Genomic DNA, 25,960 nt, shown 5'->3' with positions numbered 1-25,960 from the left:
GAAAGCTCATTCATGACCATGTTCTTGAAGTGCAATATTGTTCAACAGATGATCAGGTTGCAGACATCTTCACAAAGGCTCTCACAAAGGCGAAGTTCACTAAACTTCGATATATGCTTGGAGTTCAGGAAGTTGTCACTAAAGGGGGATAGGCTCTAATGCCTCCTTCCTTCTCTTATTGTGTCATATTTGTAAATCCTTCAATCCTATCCCAAGTTGTTCTTAAGGGGGGATGTTAGGATATTCTGACACATAGGAAATAGTTAAGTACAACTTGGTCTAGTTTAGAGTTAGGTATAGAGTTAGGTAAAGTGTGTTTCTTTACCGTTGTACATATTTTAACTTACAATCCGACGGTCACGATATGTAGTGATCCGACGGTTCATTCTCTCCTCGGTATTACCGACACTTGATCCGTGGCTTGACACCCGATTGGTCCATGAGTTCTATTTAAAGCGCATGGAGGGTCATTGTTCGGGTAATCCGTGCATGAGAGAAGCTTATGTAAATTTTCATTCTTTGATTAATAAATTGCCTGTAGTAGCCACGTTGGCGCAGGCCGTGGACTGTTTCCCTCTTTGAGGGTTTTAACCACGTCAAAAATACTGGTGTATTGATCTGTGATCTGGTTGTGAGCGGTGTCCTTTTGGTGTTCTTTCTGAGGAACTTACCCTGTAAATTCCTACACAAATTGTCACTTGGGCTATTCTTACGGATGAAATGATAGCACATTATGAAGATACAAAAAGCAACATTTTTTTTAGCCAATTGATAAATCTCAAACAAAAGGGTTCAATGATGGAGCACATTGAGGACTTCCAAAAATTGAATATAAGGGTAAAATATATTCCAGAGGATTATAGGATTGATGTGCTCATATGGACTTTAAAGGATAACATCCAATATGAGGTTCACCTTTGGGAACCTGATTCATTGGAGAAGGCATTCAGGTTGGCAAAAAAATGGAAAGAAAAATTATGGAAACAAGGAAGCCTACCACTCACAATCATAAAGATGGAAATGTTGTTTCCCCTGGCCATCCACAACCTACAGGGTTGACACCACAACAATTGGAAGAAAAAAGATAAAAAGCGCTTTGTTACAGTTGTGATAGAAAATACACTAAAGGTCATAAGTGTGCTAAGAAGAAATTATTTTACATAGATTGTGAAGAGGAGGAAGAAAAGGAACAAGAAACATCAAAAGAAGAGGATATACACCAGGAACAAACCCTAGAGAAAGAAGAAATGAATCTGACCATATCTTGTAATGCATTGGCTGGAATTACCACTCCTCAAGCTATCAAGATAGAAGGGCATATCAAGAATAAAAAGGTAATAATGTTGATTGATTCAGGCAGCACCCATAATTTTATTCATTGTAAGATAGCCAAGGAATTGAATTGCTTCCTATATCCAGCACCAGAGTACCAAGTGATGGTTGCAAGTGGAGGAACCATAAATTTCTCAGAAAAGTGCCATAATATCAAGCTATCCATGGGAAAATATGTATTGAATAGCCCAATGCTTTCCATTCCAATGGGTGGTCTTGATGTTGTACTAGGAGTCCAATGGCTACAATCCTTGGGTACAATAGCTTTTAATTTTCAAGAACTTTTCATGAAATTCTCTTCATAAGGAAAAGAATTTGAATTAAGGGGTATTGCAGGGAAACCGGGAAAGATAATCAGCTCTGAAGGAATGACAATGCTTCTAAAGAAAGAACAACAAAGCATAATTGCACAATTATGTTCACTAGAGGTTCCCTCATCGAAATCATCTACTTCTCTAGATCTCCAAAAAGTCTTGGACAATCATTCTAAGGTATTTGAGACTCCCAAAGGCCTCCCACCTATTCATGATCATGATCATGCTATTCATTTGATTCCAGGAAGTGTTCGTCCAAACATCAAGCCTTACAGATATCTCTATGCTCAAAAGAGTGAAATTGAACGTATGGTTGCAGAAATGCTAGAGGCTGGTATAATTCAACCTAGTCAAAGTTCTTTCTCTACTCTAGTAGTATTGGTTCACAAGAAGGATGGATCATGGCGCACGTGTCCAAATTATAGGGAGCTCAACAAGCTCACTATTAAAGATAAATTTCCCATTCCTATCATTGATGAATTATTGGATGAATTGCATGGATCAATTTACATCACCAAGTTGGATCTTCGTTTAGGATATCATCAAATCAGAATGAACACTGACGAAATTCCAAAAACAACATTTAGAACTCATGAGGGTCATTATGAATTTATAGTCATGCCTTTTGGCCTTACTAGTGCACTTTCTACATTTCAAGGTTTGATGAATTCCATTTTCAAACCCTTCCTTAGAAAATTTGTGTTAGTATTTTTTGATGATATACTAATCTACAGAAAATCTTGGAAGGATCATGTTCAACATGTTGACAAGGTGCTCAAACTATTGGAGGAGAAACAATTATATGCAAAAAGCTCCAAATGATTCTTTGGAGTACAAGAGGTGGAATATCTAGGTCATATTGTATCTCATGAAGGTGTTAAGGTAGACCCTAGCAAAATTAAAACCATTAAGGAATGGAAAATCCCCACATCCATAAAGCATCTACGAGGATTTCTCGGGTTGACAAGGTATTATCGCAAGTTTGTTAAGAATTATGGGAGAATAGCAGCACCTCTAACAACATTATTGAAGAAAGATGCATTTTCATGGACTCGAGAAGCAACGAAGGCGTTTGAACATCTTAAAGAGGCAATGTGCCAAGCACTAGTCTTAGCTACGCCGGACTTCACAAAAACCTTTATTGTGGAATGTGATGCCTCAGAAAATGGAATTGGTGTTGTTTTAATGCAAGAAGAAAGACCCATTTCTTTTGAAAGTCATCCAATCAAAGGAAATTACTTACACAAAGTTATTTATGATAAGTAAATGTTGGCAATACTACACGCACTTAAGAAATGGCAACCCTGCCTAATGGGAAGGCACTTCAAGATAAAAACAGATCATGATAGGCTTAAATACTTTTTAGAACACATATTATCTTTAGAAGAGCAGGAAAAATGGGTCACAAAGATGTTGGGTTATGACTTTGAAATCATCTACAAAAAAGGGAAGAAAAATGTTGTCGCAGATGCACTCTCAAGAAATGATGAAGATGTGGAAGCATTTCTTTGCATCATTTCTATTATCCAACCAGATTGGATAAATGAAGCAAGGGATGAATGGAAGAATGACGAAGAAGTGTGGGCACTCATTCAAAAGTTACAACAAGATCCCAGTACATTTGATACATTTAGCTAGAAAAATGATTCGTTATGGTACAAAGATCAATTATACCTATGTAAGAATTACCAACTCAAACAAAAGATTCTTAGGGAATTGCACACCTCTTCATTAGAAGGGAACTCAGGATTTATAAAACTTACCACAGGGTTAAGAAGGAACTTTTTTGGGATGGCCTTAAATCAGATATTCAAAAGTTTGTGGTCGAATGTTTGGTTTGCCAACAAAATAAAGTTGAAACAATAAAGACCCCAGGTCTATTACAACCTTTATCCATTCCAAGCCAATGTTGGGAGGAGGTTTTAATGGATTTTATCACAGGTTTACCCAAGTTCGAAGGAAAGAGTGTTATCATGGTGGTAGTTGAAAGACTTACCAAGTATGCACACCTTTGTGCATTATCTCATCCATTTAAAGTGAGTACAGTTTCTACTACATTTATGGAAACAATTCAAAAGATACATGGAAACCCAAAGATTATTGTAAGCGATGGAGATCCCATTTTCACTGGAAATTTTTGGACATAATTATTTTCTTGTCTTGGTACTTAGTTAGCTCACAGTTCATCTTATCATCCTCAATATGATGGGAAAACTGAGATAGTAAACAAATGTTTGGAAGGATATCTTCGTTTATTTGTATCTGATAAATAGACACAATGGGTCAAATGGTTGCCTGTGGCTGAATGGTGGTATAACACTTCCTTCCATACTGCAACAAAAATGACCCCATTTATGGCACCTTATGGATATCATCCACTATCCATCACATCATATTCAAGAGAAAATTCTAAGGTTCAAGCAGTGGAAGATCACATCTAGCATCAACAACAAGTTCTCCAACTCTTAAAGGATAACCTCACCTTAGCGCAAAATAGAATGAAACAGCACACAGATCAACATCGCAGCGAAATAAGTTTTGATGTAGGTGATTGGGTATTCCTACGGCTACAACCATATAAACAAATGTCCCTCAAGCAATCTACGAAGGATAATAAATTATCACCAAAGTGTTGTGGTCCATACAAGGTGTTGCAAAAGATAGGTACTATGGCATACAAATTGGAGCTTCCTACAACTTCCCGATTGCACCCAGTTTTCCATTTTTCATGCTTAAATAAGGTTATAGGTGAAAAGCTCCCAGTTCAAACAATATTTCCAGAACTTGATGAGGAAGGAAAAATCATATTGGAACCTGAAGCAGTCAAAGAAATAAGAACTTGATAGCTACGAAATCGATCAATTTCATAGTATCTCATCAAGTGGAAGAACTTACCCATTGAAGATTCCACATGGGAGGATGAGAATTTTATACAGAAGCATCCAGAACTACTCAACCATTGAGGAAAACACTTGTTTGGAGGAGAGGGGCATGTTAGTTCCATATAATATTAGTGATTCCCCCATTACTATTGTCATTATATCCCTTATTGCTATCGTTATGTCCCTATTGTCCCCATATTGTTATTATTGTGCCCCATAAAAGCCCACTATTGTTATTTTTGTGCCCTTATATTATTATTGTGAGTTTGGCTTTGGTTATATTGTGACCCCTTAGACTCTTATATATAAAAAGGAGGTTTTTGCATTTGTATCATCCAAGAATTATTCATTTGTGTAATGTAAAGGAGGTTTCCCCCCTCGAAGAAGCTTATTTTGAAGGCGTTTATCTATCTTTTCTATATTTTTGTGAGTTGGTTTCATAACATATAGGATATGGCAGACCAATAGATGACCAATAATTTAAAAAGCACTTTAAATTAATTATATATATGTAAAGCTTCCTAACTATATATATGTTCAAATTTAAAATGTTGTATGATAAAATAATTTTTCCTTTGCTGAAATACAATCGTAAGATTACATAATCCCAAGATTATATTATACAACTATTAAATAATTTAATACACTAAAAACAATGTAAAATTTCAAACGGGAACTGTAAACTCAAAACGAGGACTCTAGCTAAAAACCCCCAAAAAACATGAAAAACAACCCAAAAAGGAAAAGAGTGTATTCTGGAACAATATTTTTTTTAAGGTAATTTTTCAACATTTTAAAAAAATGGCAGAAAAAAAAAAAAAAAAAAAAAAAAAAACAAACAAACAAACCATTTTTTTGTGCAAAAAAGATGAAAGAAACACACTTGAAACGAAAAGTGTTGACGCTAGAATAACAATATTTTTTTTTTCCGGGGTACAATTTCAACATTTTTTAACAATGACATTAAAGATAAAATAATGGGACCCAAAAAACCTTAAAATTCCAACAATTTTCATCCATGTCGTTAAAGATAAAATATCGTGACTTAAAAAAACCCTAAAATTCTAATTGTTTTCAACCCTAGCATTAAATATAAACTATCATAACTCAAAAGACCTTAAAATTTTGACAATTTTTCATCCATGGAATTAAAAAACCTTAAGTTTTCAACATATTTCAACCATCACATTATGAACAAATTATACGACTAAAAAAAATAAAAATTAAAAAATGAACACTTGAATGAAAGAGTCATTATTCCAAGAGTAATTTTTATTTTAAAGTCTAAAAGTATAACACTTTTCAAATCTTAGCCTAAGACAAATTATCCCTCCCACACTCAGGCACGTAGCCCAGGAGCCCTGAGTGCCAGGGCCAATTCCCGAAATCAACCCTGGGCTCCCAGCGCTGATTCCTAGAATCGAGTATGGGCTCCTAGGGAATTGGCCCTATGCTCCTAGGGATGATTCCCAGAATCAGGCCTGGGAGCCTAGGGTTGATTACAGGAATCAACCTTGGGCACCTAGGGCCCCCAGACTATGAGTCCACAACCCAAGGGCACTCGGCACCTAAGGCCCCTCGATTACGGGCTTGGGCAGGGACTCCTCGCCCACCTCCACCTAGACCCGCAAACCCAGGGTCCCTATGCCGCGAGCCTAGGTGGGGTTGAGCGAGGCACCCCTGCCTAGGCTAGTGGCCCAAGGGCCCAAGGCTTATTACCATAATTGACCCTGGGCCCCCAAGGCTCCTAGTCCATAGGCTTGGGTGGGGTTGGCTAAGGTGCCCCTATCCAGGCTCGTGGTGCAAGGGCCTTAAGCACCCATGTTCGATTCTGGGAATCGATCCTAGGAACCCTGAGTGTTAGGTCCCTATAATACTAGTGATTCCCCCATTACTATTGTCATTGTAGCCCTTATTATTATTAGTGCCCCTTTTGTCGCCATATTGTTATTATTGTGCCCCATAAAAGCTCAGTATTGTTATTGTTGTGCCCTTATATTATTATTGTTATGTTGACTTTGATTGTATTGTGACCCCTTAGACTCCTATATATTGAAAGGATGTTTTGTCATTTGTATCATCCAAGAATTGTTCATTTGTGTAATGTAAAGGAGTTTTCCCCCTCAAAGACGCTGATTTCTAAGACATTGATATTTCTTTTCTATCTTTTTGTGAGCTGGTTTCATAACATTTGGTATCAGAGCTTTGGATTCTAGGGTTTCACTGCTCCAAACAGGTCATCGTGGAATTTTCGCTATAACTCTTTTCTGTGACATTTTAGAAGTTAACAAAAACCCCATTTGAGATGAAACTGTTCTGAACCTTGGGTCCAAATTTCAGATCTTGTCTCACTATATTTTCGGAGATATGATCTGAGGAAGTTACGGTTTCTGCATACTCCCGAATTACATTCAAAATAGGTGACCTTGGGAAAATCATCATAATTTTATCTCTAAGTATCATATTGAAATTTTGTAAGAACTTACAGAAATATGAAGGACTTTAGTTTGTTGTGTATATTTTTCAATTCCGAAGGTCGAAATAGTGACGCGTGTCACGTCGTACAAGTTTTCTATACTTAAAAATTATATAATCAAGTCATCTTGGGAGATTGGAAATAACTCTTTCTTGGAGACTCCAATTTTGATCATACTAGTGGCAATGGAAAGAGGACTCAGAGGGCTACCGCAGGAAGCAATTTCAGACCTTGGAGATGCGCAATTACAAAGATACAATAGATTCAATAGTGAGATTCTACAAAGAGAACAAATGTGTGTAGTCTTTTTAAAATTTTGCATAAGTTTGGTTTGAAAAATTAGGTTGAAGTTCAAAGGGCATATTGAATCATAATTATCATTAATTGATGCCCCGAAGAAATAAAATGGAAACACATAGTAAGAAATCTGAAATCTCTAGCATGACTCATGAAGAAGAGGAAGAAATGCAACATGATATATCAAAATTACGAGACCAAGTGCAACAAATTTCACTCTCACAAAAGGCAACCGAAGCTAAGATTGATGGTTTAAAGATAGACGCGGAAGCTAATATGAATGGCATGCAAGTTAAGATGGATTTCATGGAAGCTAAGATGAATGGGATGGACACTAAGATGGAATATTTGAAGATAGATTTGACTAAGTTGCTACAAGAAACGCTTACTAATGGTGAAAGGGTAGTAAAATAAACTCGTGATGAGAACAAAAGAAATGTTAATCATGATTTCATAGATTCTAATGTTGGAATGAAGACCACCATGTTCCAAAGATCGATATGAGGAAGTTTGATGGCAAGGATCCCGTAACATGGATACTACAAATAGAGCAATATTTTGATCTCCATAATGTGAAAAACACACAAAAGGTACTCATTGGAATTTTATATTTGGAACCAAATCAGTTTGTATGATATCAATGGCTTTGCTCTCGTAAACAAATTGTCACTTGGGCAATTTTTATAGAAGAAATGATAGCACATTATGAGGATACAAAAAGCAATACTTTTTTTAGCCAATTGATAAACCTCAAACAAAAGGTTTCAATGATGGAGCACATTGAGGACTTCCAAAAATTGAATATAAGGATAAAAGGTATTCCAGAGGAGCATAGGATTGATGTGTTCATAGGGACTTTAAAGGATAACATCCAACATGAGGTTCACCTTTGGGACCCTAACTCATTGGAGAAGGTATTCAGGTTGGCAAGAAAAATGGAAATCAAAATTATGGCAACAAGGAATCCTACCACTCACAACTATAAGGATGGAACTTTTGTTCCCCCTAGCCTTCCACAACCTACAAGGTTGACACCCCAAAAAATGGAAGAAAAAAGAGCAAAAGGGGTTTTTTACAATTGTGATAGCAAATACACTAAAGGTCATACATGTGCTGAGAATTAATTATTTTACATGGATTGTGAAAAGAGGAAGAAAAGGAACAAGAAACGTCAAAAGAACGGGATATACACCAGGAACAAACCCTAGAGAAAGAAGAAATGAATTCGACCATATCTTGTAATGCATTGCCCGGAATTACCACTCCTCAAACTATCAAGATAGAAGGACATATCAAGAAGAACAAGGTAATAGTGTTGATTGATTCGGGCAGTACCCATAATTTTATTCATTGTAAGATAGCCAAGGAATTGAATTGCTTCCTATATCTAGCACCAGAGTGTCAAGTGATGGTTGCAAGTGGAGGAACCATAAATTGATCTGGAAAGTGTCATAATATCAAGTTATCCATGGGAGAATATGTATTGAATAGCCCAATGCTTTCCATTCCAATGGGTGGTGTTAATGTTGTACTAGGAGTCCAATGGCTACAATCCTTGGGTACAATAGATTTTAATTTTCAATACCTTTTCATAAAATTTTCTTCGAAAGAAAAGGAAGTAGAATTAAGAGGTATCACAGGGAAACTAGGAAAGATAATCTAATGGAATGGCAAAGCTTCTAAAGAAAGAACAATGAGGTGTAATTTCACAATTATGTTCACTAGAGGTTCCCACATCAAAATCATATATTTCTCCAGATCTCCAAAAAGTCTTGGAAAATCATTCCAAGGTATTTGAGAATCCCAAAGTTATCCAACCTATTCGTGATCATGATCATGCTATTCATTTGATTCTAGGAAGTGTTACTCCAAACATCAAGCCTTACGGATATCCCTATTCCCAAAAGAGTGAAATTGAACGTATGGTTTCAGAAATGCTAGAGGCTGGGATAATTCAACCTAGTCAAAGTTCTTTCTCTACTCCAGTAGTATTGGTGCACAAGAAGGATGGATCATGGAGCATGTGTCTGGATTATAGGGAGCTCAACAAGCTCACTATTAAAGATAAATTTCCCATTCTTGTCATTGATGAACTATTGGATGAATTCCATGGATCAATTTACTTCACCAAGTTGGATCTTTGTTCGGGATATCATCAAATTAGAATGAAGACAGAAGACATTCTAAAAACAACATTTAGAACTCATGAAGGTCATTATGAATTTTTGGTCATGCCTTTTGGCCTTACCAATGCACCTTCTACATTTCAAGGTTTGATGAATTCCATTTTCAAACCATTCCTTAGAAAATTTATGTTAGTATTTTTTGATGATATACTAATCTATAGCAAGTCTTGGAAGGATCATTTTCAACATGTTGATAGGGTGCTCAAACTATTGGAGGAGAAACAATTATATGCAAAAAACTCCAAATGTTTCTTTGGAGTACAAGAGGTGGAATATCTGGGTCATATTGTATCTCATGAAAGTGTTAAGGTAAACCCTAGCAAAATTAAATCCATTAAGGAATGGAAAATCCCCACATCCATAAAGCATCTGGGAGGATTTCTCGGGTTGACAGGATATTATCGCAAGTTTGTTAAGAATTATGGAAGAATAACAGCACCTCTAACAACATTAGTGAAGAAAGATGCATTTTTATGGACTCGAGAGACAATGAAGGCCTTTGAACATCTTAAAGAGGCAATGTGCCAAGCACCGGTCTTAGCTACGCCAGACGTCACAAAAACCTTTATTATGGAATGCGATGCCTCAGGAAATGGAATTGGTGTTGTTTTAATGCAAGAAGAAAGACCCATTTCTTTTGAAAGTCGTACAATCAAAGGAAAATATTTACACAAAGCTATTTATGAGAAGAAAATGTAGCAATACTACATGCATTTAAGAAATGTCAACCCTACCTAATGGGAAAACACTTCAAGGTAAAAACGGATCATGATAGTTTGAAATACTTTTTAGAATAAATATTATCTTTAGAATAGCAACAAAAATGGGTCACAAAGATGTTGGGTTATGACTTTGAAATCATATACAAAAAAGGGAAGCAAAATTTTGTGGCAGATGCACTCTCAAGAAAGGATGAGGATGTGGAAGCATTGCTTTGTGCCATTTCTATTATCCAACCAGATTGGATAAATGAAGTAAGGGATGAATGGAAGAATGAATAAGAAGTGTGGGCACTCATTCAAAAGTTATAACAATATCCTAGTACATTTGATACATTTAGTTGGAAAAATGATTCGTTATGTTACAAAGATCACTTATACCTATGTCAGAATTCTCAACTCAAACAAAAGATTCTTATGGAATTGCACACCTCTCCCTTAGGAGGGCACTCAGGATTTTTAGAAACTTACCACAGGATTAAGAAGGAGTTTTTTTGTGATGGCCTTAAATCTGATATTCAAAAGTTTGTGGCGGAATGTTTGGTTTGCCAACGAAATAAATTTGAAACAATTAAGGCCCCGGGTCTATTACAACCTTTATCTATTCCAAATCAACGTTGGGAGGAGGTTTCAATGGATTTCGTCACAGGTTTACCCAAGTCTGAAGGAAAGAGTGTCATCATGGTGGTAGTTGACAGACTTACCAAGTATGCACACTTTTGTGCATTATCTCATCCACTTAAAGCGAGTACAGTTTCTACTGCATTTATGGAAACAATTCAAAAGCTACATGGAAACCCAAAGATTATTGTAAGTGACAGAGATCCCATTTTCACTGGAAATTTTTGGACAAAATTATTTTCTTTCCTTGGTACTCAGTTAGCTCATAGCTCATCTTATCATCCTCAATTTGATGGGAAAACTAAGATAGTAAACAAATGTTTGGAAGGATATCTCCATTGCTTTGTATATGATAAATAGACACAATGGGTCAAATGGTTGCCTTTGGTTGAATGGTGGTATAACACTTCCTTCCATATTGTAACAAAAATGACCCCATTTATAGCACTTTATGGATATCACCCACTGTCCATCACATCATATTTAAGAGAAGAATCTAAGGTTCAAGTAGTGGAAGATCACATCGAGCATCAACAAAAAGTTCTCCAACTCTTAAAGGATAACCTAACTTTGGTACGTTATAGAATGAAACAACAGGCATATCAACATCGCAGCGAAATAAGTTTTGATATAGGTGAATAGGTATGTCTATGGCTATAACCATATAAACAATTGCCCCTCAAGCAAGCTAAGAAGGATAATAAATTATCACCAAATTATTATGGTCCGTACAAGGTGTTGCAAAAGATTGGTACTATGGCATACAAATTGGAGCTTCATGCAGCTTCCTGAGTGCACCCAATTTTCCATGTTTCAAGCTTAAAGAAGGTTATTGGTGACAAGCTCCCAATTCAAACAATATTGCCAGAACTTGATGAGGAAGGAAAAATCGTATTGGAACTTGAAGTAATCACAGACACAAGAACTCAACAGCTATGAAATCGATCAATTTCGGAGTATCTTGTCAAGTGGAAGAACTTACCTGTGGAAGATTCCACATGGGAGGATGAGAATTTTATACATAGGCATCCAGAACTACTCAAGCATTGAGGACAACACTTTTTTGAAGGACAGGGGCATGTTAGGTCACTATAATACTAGTGATTCCCCCATTACTATTGTCATTGTAGCCCTTATTGTTATTTTTGTGCCCCTATTGTCCCCATATTGTTATTATTGTGCCCCATAGAAGCCCAGTATTGTTATTGTTGTGCCCTTATATTATTATTGTTATGTCAGCTTTGATTGTATTGTGACCCCTTGAGTCCTATATATAGAAAGGAGGTTTTGTCATTTGTATCATCCAAGAATTGTTCATTTGTGTAATGTAAAGGAGGTTTCCTCCCCAAAGAGGCTGATTTCTAAGGCATTGATCTTTCTTTTCTATATTTTTGTGAGGTGGTTTCAGAACACCGAGCCCCTGAGTCGCGAGCGTGGCAGGGGCAACAGGTGGGCAAGGTGCAACTTCCTAATCCTGCGGTGCAGGGCCCTTGAGCTACAGGCCTATGTGAGGGAGGGTGAGGTGCCCCTACCCATGTCCCCTGGATTGTGGCCTAGGCACGGGAAGGCAAAGTGCCCCTTTATAGGTCAGTGGCCCAAGGTTCCTAGGGTCGATTCTTGGAATCGACCCTGGGAACCCAGGGCCCCTTAGACGTGGGCCTGGGTAGGGGCGAGCAAGGTGCCCATGCTTAGGCCCATGACCCATGGGCCGTAGGAGCCTAGGGTTGATTCCTGAAATGGGCCCTAGGCGCCAAGGGTCAATTCCTAGAATTGGTCCTTAGCACTAGGGAAGATTTCGGGAATTGACCCTCGTCGCCCAGGGCCCATTCCAAAAATCGACCATGGGTGACTAGGGCCCATGGGCCACAGGCCTGGGTGTGGTCGGGAAAGGCACCCCTATACAAGCCCGTAGGAATTTCCTAGGGTCGACTATGGGAATTTTCCAGGGTCGATTATGGGAATTGCCCAGGGTCGATTCTGGGAATTTCCTAGGGTTGATTCTAGGAATCGCCTAGGGTCGATTCCGAAGAATCTTCCCTCGGCGCCCAAGGTACTTCCCAAGGTCGATTACAGGAATCGCCCAGGGTTAATTTCGGGTATCGCCCAAGGTATCGATTCTGAGAATTGCCTAGGGTCGATTCAGGGAATCATCAAGGGTCAATTCCGGTATCGCCCAGGGTATCGATTCCAAGAATTTCCTAGGGTCGATTCTTGGAATCGTCAAGGGTCAATTACAGGAATCGCCTAGGGTTGATTCTAGATATTTCCCATGGTTGATTCCAGGAATCACTATTAGGTGTCGAGGGCCAAGGTCGATTCAAGAGAATTTCCAAGTGTCGATTCCAGGAAGCTCCCATGGTAATGCCTAGAGTTGATTATGGGCTGAGGGCTAGGGTTGATTCCAAGAACCACCAAGGGTCGATTCTGGGTATCACCCAAGGTCGATTTATGGAATCGTCCCTGGGTGCCAAGGGTCAATTCCAAGAATTTCCCCTAGGAAACCATGCCCAAGGTTGATTACGGGAACCAATCCTGGGTGCCTAGGGTCGATTATGGGAATCGCCCATGGTCGATTCTGGGAACCACAAAGGGTCGATTCCAAGAATCGCTCAAGGTTGATTCCAGAAATCGCCCCTGGGTACCCAGGGCCAGGGTTGATTCTAGGAATCGCCTAGTGTCGATTCTCGGAATCGCCTAGGGTTGATTCTCAGAATCGCCTAGGGTTGATTCTCGGAGTCGCCTATGGTGGATTCCAGGAATTATGGATGGTCAATTTTGGGAATCGCCCCTAAGATCGCAGGGCCCCTGAGATGTCTGCCTAGGCAGGGGGAGATGAGGTGCCCCTACCTAGGCCCATGGCCAAAGGGACCAGGATGGCCATGGCCAATTCCTAGAATCAACATTGGGCGCTAAGCAACCTTGGGCCACGTGCCTTGGAGGGTACGGGAGAGGTGCCCCTGTCTAGGCCCGTGGCCTAGGGGCTCGAGGTGCCGAGGACCGAAATCACCCAGGGTTGATTTTGGGAATCACCTAGGGTCGATTCCAAGTATCACCCTTAGATTCCAAAGGCCAAGGTCGATTCTGGTAATGTCCGAAGGTATAACTGAGGGTCGATTTTGGGTATTGCCTAGGGTATCAATTAGGGGAATCACCTAGTGTCGATTTTGGGAATCGCCTAGGGTCGATTTCGAGAATCACCTAGGGTCGATTCTGAGAATCACCCAAGGTCGATTTCAAGAATCGCCTAGGGCTGATTCCGGGAATCACCCCTGGGTGCCCAGGGCCAATTCTAGGAATCACCCAAGGTCTATTCTAGGAATTGCCCCTAGGTGCCCATGGCTAGGGTAGATCCCAGGAATTGCTCAAGGCCATTTCTAGGAATCGCCTAGGGTCGATTCTGGGAATCGCCCAAGGTTATTTCTGGGAACAGCTAAGGATCGATTCTAGGAATCGCCCGTGGTCACCTAGGGCCAGGGTCGATTATGAGAATTTCTTATGTTCAATTCTCAAAATTTTCCTTTAGTTCCCAATGCCAAGGTCGATTCTTGGAATCGACCCTGGGTGCTTAGGGCCAGGTCGATTCTCAGAATCGGCCCTAGGTGCTTAGGGCCAGGGTCGATTCTGAGAATCGCCCTTAGGTCCCAAAGGCTAATTTCAGGAATCATCAAGGGTCAGTTTTGGGAATCTCCCAAGGTCGATTCCAAGAATCAACCCTCGGCACCTAGGGCCCCTACGCTGCAAGTGTGGACAAGGGCAGGTGATGCGCCCTTGCCCAGGCTCGCAGCCCAGGGGAATTGGGTGCCTAGGGCCCCTAGCTCACTAGACCGGGTGAGACTACGTGAGGTTCCCCTTCCCAAGTCTGTGGCCTTGGACCCCTTGGCTACGGGCCTTGGAAAGGGTGGGTGAGACGCCCCTACGCAGGGTCACGACCTAGGGGCCCTAAGCACCGAGGGCCGATTCTGGGAATCGACCCTAGGCGTGAGGCACCCCTACGTAGGGACGTAACCTAGGGGCCCTGAGCACCTAGGGCCAATTCTGGGAATCGACCCGGGGCACCCAGCGCCCAAGGACTCGGGGCGCCCAACGGCCCAAGGACTCGGGGTGCCCAAGGCCCTTGTTTTGCAAGCTTGGATGGGGCGTATAAGGCACCCCCTCTCAAGCTTGCGGTCGAGGGGCTATAAGCACCTAAGGTTGATTCCGAAATCGACCCTAGCGCTTAGGGTGAATTCCCAGAATTGGCCATGGGTGCCTAGGGTCGATTCCCAGAATTGGCCCTGGGCACCTACGGTCGATTTCCATAATTGAACCTAGACACCTAAGGTTGTTGTGCCATTGGCTTGGGCAGGGGCCGGCAAGGAACCCCTACCCAAGCCCGCGGCCTAGGGTCCCTGGGCACCTAGGGCCAATTTCAAGAATCACCTAGGGTCAATTCTGGGAACCCCATAGGGTCAATTCTAGGAATCGCCTAGGGTCAATTATGGGAATCGATGAGTGTCAATTCCGAGAATCGCCTAGTGTATTGGCTAGTGTTGATTATGGGTATTTCCTAAGGTATCGATTCCAAAAATTGACCAAGGTTGATTCCCGTAATCGTCCTTGAGCAATTATGGGCCTAGGGCCGATTCTTGAAATTGCCCAAGGGCAATTCTAAGAATCACCTAGGCTGGATTCCAAGAATCTCGATTCTTGGAATCGCCTAGGGTCGATTTTGGGAATCACCCAGGGTCAATTTCGGGAATCACTTGGGGTGTCACCCAGGGTCGATTCCGGGAATCACTCAGGGTCGATTCCAAGTTTCACCCAGGGTAGATTCTGGGAATCACCCTTGGGTGCCATGAAGAGGGTCGATTCTAGGAATCACCTAGTGTCGATTCGATGAAGTGCCTAGGTTATCACCTAGTGTCAATTGTAGGCCCAGGGTAAGACTCTATTCTAGGAGTCGCCCAGGGTCTATTCTTGGAATCACCCAAGGTCGATTCCAGTAATCATAAAGGATCGATTTCGAGAATCACCCCTGGGCGCCCATGACCAAGGTTGATTTCAGGAATCGCCTAAGGTCGATTCCGGGAATATCCCCTGGGCGCCGAGGGTCGATTCTGGGAATATTCACTGGGTGCTGAGGGTCGATTCCGAGAATCGCCCTTGGGCACCTAGGGCCACGATCAATTTTGGGAATTGCCCCTGGGCACCTAGGGCCATGGTTGATTCTAGGAATCGCCCAGGGTCGATTCCGGGAATCACCCACATTATCGCCCAGGCTCAATTCTTGAAATCGCCCTTGGGCCACTCAGGGACAATTCCTAGAATCGGTCCTGGGAGAGGGCAGGTCCTGGGCCACAAGCCTAGGCGGGGGCAGGCCCAGGGGCCCTGGGTCCCCAAGGTCGATTCCAGGAATCGCCCACATTATCGCCTAGGGTCGATTTCAAGTATTTCCAAAGGTATCTATTCTGGGAATTGCCCAAGGTCAATTCCGGGAATCACCTAGGGTCGATATTGGGAATCCCCTAGGGTATCAACCCATGGTATCGATTTTGGGTCCATGGCCAAGTTTGATTATGGGAATCTCCCTTGTGTGCCCTAGAACAAGGTTGATTCCGGGAATTTCCCTTGGGCACCCTGGGCCAAGGTCCATTCCAGGAATAGCCCTTAGGTTCCTTGAGCCAAGGTCGATTATGGGAAGCACCTAGGTTGTATTTTGGGAATCACCCATAAGCGCCTAAGGCCAGGGTCGATTATGAAAATTGCCCTTGGGGCCCAAGATCGATTTTGGGAATCACCCAAGGTAAATTATAGGAATCACCCAAGGTCGATTCTAGGAATCACCAAATGTCAATTCTGGGAATCGGCCTTGGGTGCCCAAGGTTAGGGTCGATCCTCGGAATAGTTCAGGGTCGATTTAGGGAATTGCCTAGGGTCGATTACAAGAATCGCATAGGGTCAATTTTTGGAATCGCATTTGGGATTCGAACTTGGACGGGGGCTAGTGGGGCATCCTTGCCCAGGCCCGTGGCCCAAGGTGTTGGGGCACCCGGTGCTAATTCCCATAATCAACCCTGGGTGTGTAGGGTTGATTATAGGAATCACCCAAGTTCAATTCTGAGAATTGCCCCTTACCGCCCAGAGCCAAGGTCGATTCTGTGAATTTCTAGGGTCGATTCTGGATATTTCCCAGGGTGTCGATTTTGGGAATCACCCTGGGAATCACCTAGGGTCGATTCCATGAATCACCCTGGGTCGATTGTGGGAATATCCTAAGGTCGATTCTACGAATCACCCATGGTGTCGACCCATGATATTGATTCCACGCTCAGGGCCAGGTTCGATTCCGGGAATTGTCGAGGGTCAATTATGGGAATCACCGAGGTTTGATTCCAAGAATCACCCCTGGGCACCTAGGGCTAAGGTCGATTCCAAGAATCGCCAATGGCTAGGGTCGATTCCAAGAATTTCCTTAGGTGTCCAGGGATGATTCTAGGAATCGTCTAGGGTCAATTTCGGGGATCTCCCCTAGGCACCCAAGGCCAGGGTTGATCCCGGGAATCACCCAGTGACGATTCCGGGAATTTCCTCTGGGTGCCCAGGGTTGATTTCGGGAATCGCCTAAGGTCAATTTCGGGAATCACGCATAGGCACCCAAGGATAAGGTCAATCTCGGGAATCACTCAGGGTAGATTCCAGGAATCACCCCTAGGTGCATAGGGCTAGGGTCTATTCTAGGAATCGTCCACAGTCAATTCTAAGAATTGCGTAAGGTCGATTCCAGGAATCGTCCATGGTCAATTCTAGGAATTGCGTAAGGTCGATTCCGAGAATCACCCAGGGTCAATTCCGGGAATCGCCCAGGGTCGATTCCGGGAATCGCCCAGGCTCTATTTTGGGAATTGCCTAGGGTCGATTCCGGGAATTGCCCAGGGTCGATTCCAGGAATTGCCAGGGTCGATTCTGGGTATCGCCCATAAGAACTAAGGGATGAATATGAGAATCTCCTAGGGTCGATTCTGGGAATCACCCCTGGGCGCCTAGTGACAAGGTCAATTCCAAGAATTGCCTAGGGTCGATTCCAAGAATCGCCTAAGGTCAATTTCGAGAATAAAATAAGGTTGATTCTAGGAATAAACCTTGAGTGCCTAGGGCCCATGGGACATGGGCCTGGGTGGGGGAACCTCACCCATCCCCACCCAGGTCCGCAGCCTAGGGTCAATTTCGAGAATCACCCCTGCCCAAGCCCGCAGCGCAGGGGCCTTGGGCATCCACATCCTGGGAATTGACCTTAGGCGACTTGGGCCCTTAGGCCACGAGGCGATTCCCGTAATCGACCCTAGGTGTGCAGGGTCACTAGGCCACAAGTGTGGGCATGAGCAGGCGAGATTTACAGACATCAAAGATCCATTAGAAGAGGAAAATGACCAAACTGAAGCACAAAATATTATGGAAGAAGGAAATAATGAAAATCTAAAAGATTATTGGGATGGATTATAAGATATTATTGATTAGATTTAAGTTATGCTTACAAATCAAGCTCAGTTTTTGGAACTATTTAATAGTTATACTTGTAATGTTTTGACTTTGAGATTTTATGAGAATAACAAGTATTTGATTATTGTTATTATATGTTTAATATTTGTATTATGTGATTTTCATTTTAATTTTTACGTGAATCATTATATTTTGAAACAAATGTGTGATTATTATAAATTTTTGACATAAATTCATAAAAATTGCTATTTTTTAAACTTCTTTTGTTAAAATTTCCCATAAAAACCGTTTATTTGACATGTCATTTTTAGCAAAAAAGTCTCAAAATGTGTGTTTTTTTGTTATATGTATATTCAAAATGTTTATATGTCAAATGTTAAAAATTATTTCTTTTTTAGTGAAAATTATTTGATTTGAATTGAAATATTAAATGACGATTATATAAATATATAGAAAATCGTAACTTCAAAATATACTTTGCAAAAAAATTAAGATCTCACTAAACAAAAAACACAAACTTGAAAAAACACTTAAAAGTAAATATCTCAGGGAAGAAGAAGAAGAAGAAGATGACAACTACTTCAAAATTTGTTAAATTTAAAAAATATTAATCCACACTTACTACATTAGAAAATTTGAAGTGTAAAAAATAAGTCTTCTAAAAAAAGGGTTGATGTTACATCAACAATTTTCAAAATCAACATGAAAATCACTTACATTTTTAAAATAATGTTCATACTTGATACATGAGAAAATTTAAAATGTCAAAAATATGCTAAAAGAAAAAATGTATTACGAATTAACACTTTTCAAAACCGGATAGTTTTTTTTCGGAGTTGTCTATAATGCGACTTTTTGAGATTCCGGTGACGGAATCCGGCGGAAGAAATTGAGATGAAATCATGATTTGTTGCAGTTAAAATGGTTTTTTAACTGCATATTCAGATTCAACACCCTGAAAAACCCCTGGGACGCTTTCATTGTGCAGAAACTAGTTATCAAACTTCGATTTCAATAAATTATTGCCGGATTTTCACCGGAAAAAATCGCCGGAAAGGCTTTCAAAAAGTCGCGTTAAAGACTACGGCGTTTTTTTCTACCTCAAAAAATAAACACTCGCAACAATTCGCAACCGTTCTTGTTTGATAGTTTACCTTGTTTAAAATTTAAAACAAAAAAATATTTGAAGTATTTGTTGCATATTCGGTGGCCTTATTATATCCTTAAATGCATACATAGAAAATTCACATACACTATGCAATTTAAATGTCACATGGACACGTATACTTGAATGACGCTTTTCGTTAGCGAGGTAGAGAATCGTCAAAGGACAAGGGACGATCCATGTACAAAATAACAACTTGCAGGGTGGAAAGCACAAATTGACACAAGTTCGCAGTAATTTTATTGCATTTAATTTTGCTCATTGGATTAATTATTGTCAATATCAAGATATTGGCAAAGATATATCTACCAAATCGATTTTGTACTTGCAACATTAATAACAAAAATAACACGCTATCAATCTTCTTCATATTCGTTAATTCTAATAATTTCGAACAACATTTACATTTATGTTTTTCTAATTTATATGAGTCTGACAATGTTACTTTAGTCTTTTGGAACTTTTTACGTATTGTTTTATAATGTTTGAAATTTTATTTTTAAATTATTTTGGATGTATAAACATATAGCAACGTAAGTTAAATATGTGGGTAGAGGAGATTAAAAATACTATTTTTTTTAATTAATGAAGATAATGAAGTTCTGAAATCACTATCCCAATAGTGTTTGGAAGTCTTAACATGATGAAGATGGACATATTTGGTATATACATAATTGTAATTAAAAACGAGTATCAATAATATATTGGAGTGGTTATTCCAATAGAAAAAAAATGCATCTAGTATGTTTTTCAAATTCCTCAAAATGTTTATGAAAATGTTTTAAAGAATGTTTTGCTTATTTATATATTTTTGAATTTAAAAATAAATAATTCAATGTCTGTAAATTAAAAAAAATATTATAGGTTTTTAACCATAATACATCTTGAGTTTAGACATAAAAATAAAAGTAATGTTTCTATTTAGTTAAGATCATAATTTTGGAAAAAGTAATGTCTCTATTTAGTTAAAGATCATAAGAAAATGAAAAAAACGCGTAGTTTAACGAGGTGGTAGAGTTGCTCGGAAAGTTATAGAAATTCCCGTCATATTTAGAGAAAATTCGGCAAGGATTTTTGTAAATCCATGTTATAGTTGTTAAACTTAAAAATTTTAGGTGTTCTAGACGTTTTTAATGGTGTTGAATCCATTTCCACCATCAAAAACACAATTCAAACACTGCCTCTACAAAAAATTTTGAATTTTTTTCCCAGATTCTAGCCACTTTTGACCGTCCAGGAAATTCCTCCGCCTCGTTAGACAACTCAAAAAAAATAAATAAATAAAAATCCACAAACTATTAAATATCAAATTAAAATTTTCCCCTTTAAATTTTATTTTATAAATTTAAAATTAAATTAAAAATTTTAAATTTAAATATAAATTTTAATTTTAATTTTAAATTTTAATAAATAATATTAAAATAGTTAAAAACATTTTTTCATTCGTAACTTAGTACATACCATACTTGAACCCATACAAATGATGACACAAAAAGAAATAACATACCACTCAACAAAAATTCCTTTAACCCAACCATCAAATTCATTAAAAATAATAAAATATAAATAAAATTTATAAAAGTATAACTCTTTTATAAAAGCGTTATTAAAAATTAATAAATCAATTCAAATATGTAAAATAAAATAAAATTGATGTTTGCGAATTATGAGTCCTCAATCTTCGTCAATAAAGTCGAGTTATAAATTTAAGGAGAGTTTCGACAGTTTTTTTTTTCAGAACAAAAAAAACCAGATAGATTATATTAAGAGAATATAATGAAATTTTGATACAGCAGTCAAATATTCTATATTGTCTGGAGACAATCATGGCAGAACAGAAAAAACCGAGAATGGAAAATATACAGATATACAGATATAGATTGACTATGCGGAGAAAGTCCCGTGCCAACATGAGGCAAAACAGTTATTTATTACCTGCTGAACGGTTAGTCTTAATCACTACAACGTTAATAATGTTATTATTTTCCAAATTAGATTGATATAAATTATTATAAATTTATATATTTTTTAAACAAATTATTATGGTTGAAAATTTTATAAATGAGATAAAGAAATATTATGAATTTAAATATAAGGGAAATAATATATTTATTTAAATAAAATCATTTTTTTTGGGGTAATTGTTAGGGTAAAAAACACTTCCAGTGAAATGAAAATATGTAAAAAAAAGAAAATAATGTTTTTTTATCAAATTCAAAAACTTCTTTCTTTTTATCAATAAAACTGAAGAACCATCCACAATGAATCTATACTATCTTAGTTTCAGCAATTTTTTGAAGAGACATAACGAATTTAGGCAAGGAAAAAAGGGAATTAATGTTTTCCGCTAATTAAAATTAGTATTTTTTTCTAATAAGTTATTTTTAAAGAAGAAAATGAACCTATAATATCTATTTGAAGATACCATGAACTTAAATAAAAAGGAAATAATGCTTCTGTTTAATAAAAGATCATATTTTTAATCATAATACAAATTGTTCCTTAGTGTAAATCATTCCTAAATGGAAGACAAAATATGAAAAGGGGAGCAGCTTAAAAAATGAGATGGATTGCAGTTTTATGGTGAGATCACTCATGAGATTGCGTCACACAACATTCGCTTGTATTTATGACGCCAACAAACTCTTACATATATAGGATTACATTATTGTTTAGCATATTTTTAGAATATAAGAAGTGACAACCAATAAAGACTAATTATGGAAAATAGTTCAACAAGCTTTTTAACAACACATAACAAACACTATTATTAGGAGAATCTTCATATTTCTCGATTATCCCAACACTCCCTTTTAATGGAGAAATGTGTTTTCTACCACGCCCAAATGATTCCTACATACTTCAAATTTTTCTTTTCCAAGAGATTTTGTAAAGATGTCAGCCACATTTTCATTGGTATTACAATAGTCTAAATTGATTTCCTTGGATTGCATCTTTTCCCTAACAAAATGATAATGTGTCTCAATATGTTTTGATCTCGTGTGGTACATGTTAGCACTCTAGGAAACTCTTCTAAGTTGCAACTCGGAGATGCCTGGAAACATATAATCTTCAATATTGTTCTCTGAACTATTGGAATGGATGATGGTATGGATCAAGTCAGATGACCATTTCAGCTCTATTCCCACTCAAGGCATGCATGAACACCCTCAACAACACAAGACTTTAAATCACTAATGCTCAATAATTTGTAGATTTAATGGATAGATGGAGAATATTGACTATATCAGCAGATTACATACATAAACATAAATGAATGACTAGCTACAGGCAGTAAAAGAGGATACTGACTGTACTGGTAGATGCATATATGACCACATATGAATGGTTAGCTACAGGCAGCAAAGAATCTTGCAAATCTAAGTTATCAAAGCACAGATAAGATAACAGTTATCTGGCCTTAGACATAAAGGAAACATGAACGAACCGTTCAAGTGCAAGCATAGAATAGTAAAGAGAATGGATGTTGAACATATGATGGCAAAAGAAGCTTGTATTGCTAGAATAAAGATGAAGAGCTTGAAGGAACAAAGTAGCAACAGTTTCTAGAAGTTGATCCCTTATTACATTTAGCTTTCAACCTTTTATAGACATTTCACAATGCTCCTGAGCTCTAAGAGGCTCGAAGTCTTAATCTTGTCTGATCTGTCCCTTAACTGTTTGATTCCCTCTATGGGCAAGCATGGCTCGGAGGTTTTCACCTTTTGATAGAAGAATAACCACCTTCAGATATTTTGGGTAGCTTGTTGCGCTGTCTGGGAGCTCTCTCGTGCCAGAGATGCTCCATGATGATTCTGTTGTTTATGGATGAGATGTGATGTCTATTGATGCTTTCCGGCCTCTGTACCTGTCTCCCGGCTTCTGTAGGGTAGTGGAAAGGGTCTGCGTACCTTTGTTTTCTCTTTCAACTGCAAATTGTGACTGTTTCTGTTATCAACAAAAAGCACCACCATACTGAGAAATCCTGCCATTTCATGTCCTTTTCAGACTTCAAAGATCTTCAAAAATGCTTTATTTACCCATTAGGTCCGCCCCTAGGGTTATCGCAAGTCGCATTTGGCCCTGATCCTATGTATTTCGTTAAACCATGAAAATACACAAAATACATTGAAAACTGCCCTCTCGCGGATCTCAAATTTCATATATTTCACTTCCTGGACCCTTTTGGGTCCGGGCTTCATCATTATCAACGCTCTCAGGCTTCCTTTGTATTTCGTTAAAATAATGAAAATATGATAAAATCATTGAAAAATTCTTGGGCGCGGATATCAAAATCTATAAATTCCCAACTATAATGCCGTCAGGTCCGGTTATCGCATCGCACATACGCCTGTGTATAGGCCCCGCCTTATGGTATAGTGCCAATGCGATATAGCGATGCGATCCGATCGCAATCATTGATCGCTCAGTGCCTGGGCCCTTTATATATATATATATATATATATATATATAACCAAGCATATGTTCCCTGCCGATGCAACCCGCCGATCCGATCATTAGCGGTAGCTGATCGGCGATGTCATGAGCCCGCCTTTAACTGTCCCCTCTACTTGGCCAATTGCGATCCGCTAATGTAACTTGGGTCGTTGATCTGCGCGCGCGATCGATGGTCCACGTTTAATCGCTGATCGCAATCACATCCTCCATATAACTTGCGTCGATACTCCGCTGATGCGACCCGCCAATAGCGATCATCGACGATCGTTGATCAACGGTGTCCAGCTCCGATTGCCACTGCTTGGGACCGCCGATTTGCGATTTGTTGCTTAGATTTGGGCCGTTGATCGGTTAGATATAACGGAAATTGTGCATTCTTGGGTTTTAAGCTTGCGCTAAGGGTTTTTGACTGATTTTTAAGCATTTTAACCTCCCGATAGTGATTTTTCAGCCCTTCCAAGGGATTTTCTCCCTTGCTTGTTTCGATCGATGGATGATCTTTGAGCACTTTTGAAGACTTAGGGAGTGCTTTGGAGCATATTTGGATCCCTTGGGATGATTCTTAAGCAATTTTGGAGGCTTTTAGGACATATATGGATCCAATTTTGGGCCTTTTGTCAGCGAAGCTAATATTGGCTCCTTCTGGGGATGAAATCCTCCCTGTGAGGTTTCAAGAACCACAAATCAATGTCTTTCCTGTATACAACAAGATCAAATCTTCCTCCTAGTGTTGCATTGAGCATGGAGTCTATTAAGCATGAACTAAAAACTTTGAAAACAACATATTTACAATACCAAGGCTTAAAAGCCTTAACTGAAATAAAGCTCGAAGAACAGCCCATTGACTGGGCCATCAAAAACATTTCCTCCTTTCTTTAATGCATCGCTGATGAGAAAACAGTCACCAAATTGAAAATTTACCCTTTTTGCCTTTCCGTTAAAGGTTTCTTTCTCTTGGTCAAGTTGTATATCAGTAAATTCATCAAAGACTTGCAAAAGCCTATTGATTTGATCACCTACTTCAAAAACTTTACAACATTTGATATTATTAGGCAAAGATGGTCTATATTTCACCTGCTCTCTGTATGCTTTCAGCCTTGGATGTTTTGATTGGGAGGTTTTGTACACCTGCTGACTAATAACATCTGCTTCATACTTTGTTGTGTCATTTGTGACCTGAAAAGTTAATATGAAAGATGAATCAATGCATTCTTGTGTGGGGGACACAAGGACTTCACCTGTTCCTGCAGCTTCCTCAGAGCAAGCCCCATCAAAGAACATGTCCCAGATCTGTGGGCCTTCTTCCTTTGTGATCTGGCAAACTGATTTTTTAAGCTGCATAGAGGCCAACTGATAAGGCTTGGTAATATCAAGACCGAGCTTGTCCATGACAGCCTTGGGCATTGAATTATGGCTGGCTCCAGTGTCTAGAGGGAAATTTTGAAGGATTTCATCATGAATAGACAAAGAAACATAGAATGATAGGGAGCTGTCTTGACAATTTTCAATCATTGGGCTGAGAATAACAGCTGGTAGGTGATCTTGCAGATTTACATAGTCAGTGGAAGCTTGGATGAACAATGTAAACTTTGAAACGGGAACTATAAACTCAAAACAAGAACTCTGCGCAAAAAACCCCCAAAAAACATGAAAAACAGTGCTAAAAACGAAAAGGGTGTATACCAGAATGATGGTTTTTTTTTAGGGTCAATTTTGAACATGTTTTAAAAATGGCAGTGAGAACGAATTTTTTGTGCAAAAATTGTGCAAAAACCAGCCTGAAAATGAAAAGTGCTAATAATGGAATGATGGAATTTTTTTTTTAGGGTTAATTTTCAACATTTTAAAAAAATGCCAGTAAAACCAAATTTGTGTGCAAAAATTGTGCAAAAAACACCCTCAAAACGAAAAGTGTTGATGCTCAAATAACACTTTCTTTTTTTTGGGTAAATTTTCAACATTTTGAAATAATGGTGTAAAAGATTTTGTTATGACTCCAAAAAACATTAAAATTTCAAAAAAATAATGAAAACA

The sequence above is a fragment of the Pinus tabuliformis genome, chromosome X, assembly GCF_031772625.1.
Source record: "Pinus tabuliformis cultivar Carrire ecotype Pingquan chromosome X, CPIR1, whole genome shotgun sequence".
NCBI classification, from domain to species: domain Eukaryota; kingdom Viridiplantae; phylum Streptophyta; class Pinopsida; order Pinales; family Pinaceae; genus Pinus; species Pinus tabuliformis.
The sequence above is the reverse complement of the archived record's forward strand: the minus strand, read 5'-3'. Positions refer to the sequence as shown.